General features: G+C 35.1%; 1 protein-coding gene across 1 annotated transcript in view; it reads right to left on the bottom strand.

The window, feature by feature from the left end:
- LOC108368228 (mucin-5AC) overlaps positions 1-2,081 on the bottom strand; it is a 26,708-nt gene that overhangs the window by 6,898 nt on the left and 17,729 nt on the right. The gene's annotated exons all lie outside the window — the stretch shown is intronic.

Here is a 2,081-nt window from a genome sequence, read left to right on the forward strand (position 1 = left end):
TATTGCCCGATTTCAAATATTTTTAACAGATTTCTTAGCTGGGCCCTAATCCCTAATTTTATAATAATATTAGTTTTTACCATAATTCCACTTCACATACAAATTTTCATCAATTTGGATCCAATATGCACAGAAATATAATAGTTTTTGCATTTTTTTAAAATACCGTGGGCGTAGTAACGCTCCGATTTCGCCCATTTTCAATACCAACCCTCCTTGGATAAAGGGCAACCTACATACCAAATTTCGTTGAGATATCTCAATTTTCGCTCGAGTTATCGTGTACACGGACACGAACGGACGGACAGACAGACATGGCTTAGTCGACTTCTCTATTAATTCTGAGCATTTATTTATATATACATTTGTCTATGTCCATCTCGATTCCTTTAGGTTGTTTAGGCGCTCGGGTATAAAAAAATGGAAGTGCGCCTGGGCCACACTGGTTAAGTGAAACTTACGATACATATATATTTTGTCTCATAGCCAATATATGAACATAAGACTGCATCACCAAAAAAAGTTGCGGTTTTTCGCCGGGATTAGAAAATTTATCATATTTTAAGACACCTACCAAAATATTTCGGAAAAATATTAAGATTTACATACGTGAGCTGGAACGATTTGAAAATACCTTCAAAAATGGAATTTTTTTATCAATAAAAATAGTTTCTTAAAAAACTTTTTGAAAAAGTCCCCTCAGATGACAAAACAGATTAATCTTAAAAAATCTGCATAAAAATATTAAAAATCTTTTCAACAGAATCGTAATAATGAGATTTTTAATGCTGTTTTTTACTTTTTTCAAAGATTGATTTAGATCTATGGGAGCTCAGTAGAAAGGTATTTTCCCAGTGTTTTTATTTCTGTCAAAAAAAAAGTCTTCTTTATTCAAATTTAAATGACGTTCGTTCATCCTACCTTTCTCTTTCATCCTTTGAACGAGTTTATTAGCAAAGATATAAAAAGGGTGAGAAAATACCTTTCCAAAAAGTTAAAAAACAGCATCAAAAATTTCATTACGATTCCGTTCAAAATTTTTTTTGCCATCTGAGGGGATATTTAAAAAAAAAATTAAATCTTTAAATAACTCTTTTTACCTTCCTTTTTATTACCTTCCTTTTATTAGCTCTGGATGTAACTACGTAATATTGATGCGCCTAAAAGATGCAGCGACTTCTATTCTCAAGTTACATACCTGATGACAGTACGAATGGCAATTATAATAGGGAGGTTTTAGTTTTTTAAACTATAATTTTATTATTTTAATTTATACATAAAAAACTCCATTTTTGGAAGTATTTTCAAATCGGTCCAGCCACGCGGAGTATTTGCAGATTATCTAAGAGAGCTCTTTGGGACTCCGAAAACACTCATTTAAGGAGTGCTAAAGCCACACTTCTTTCATATAGTATATTGAGAAGGTCCTTTTCTCGGGCAGATATGCTTCTTTGGGACTCTTTTCGGAGCCTCCCTAGGAGCACTGCACAGGGAGACCTAATTGTGCACCCTGCAGATGTTGCGAATATTTGCATTCGCATTCGTTATGCGAATGAGTTGCATCATTTTACACATTCGCATTTGCATCAAATGATACGAAGAGTCTACTCTAGTATTGTTGAAATGGCTCTAAGTCCGTCTAACCAGGGTGCGGACAATAATCGGTTTTTAGCTTCAGGCGCTAAACGGTGAAGTAGTATATCAAGCAAAATTGATGGGCCTTCAACAAGTACTACTAAAAGTCTTATAAGCAATCTTGAAATAATTGTAGATTCCTCCAGCGAAGGCGACGGCTCGGATGTAGAATGTGGAGACCTTAAAAGTTTGTGAAATTAAAGCTCACTTGAAGGCATATCTTAAAGAAAAACGAGCTCATCTCGGTGAAAATCCTCTCGATTGGTGAAAAACTAAACTAAAATATGACAAATTGACAAATCTGGCCCGCAAATATTTGAGCGCTCCACCGCCAGCGTTCCAAGTGAGCAATTGTTCAGTGCGATCGGTCTTATATCGTCACTAGACGCGAATAAAGGCGCGAGCTCAAAAGTTGACGGCGAAAAAAGACGCATAAAAAACTTTAG

This window comes from Rhagoletis zephyria, unplaced genomic scaffold (genome assembly GCF_001687245.7).
Source record: "Rhagoletis zephyria isolate East Lansing unplaced genomic scaffold, Rhagoletis_zephyria_1.1 Rzeph_scaffold_03018, whole genome shotgun sequence".
In the NCBI taxonomy this organism is placed as follows: domain Eukaryota; kingdom Metazoa; phylum Arthropoda; class Insecta; order Diptera; family Tephritidae; genus Rhagoletis; species Rhagoletis zephyria.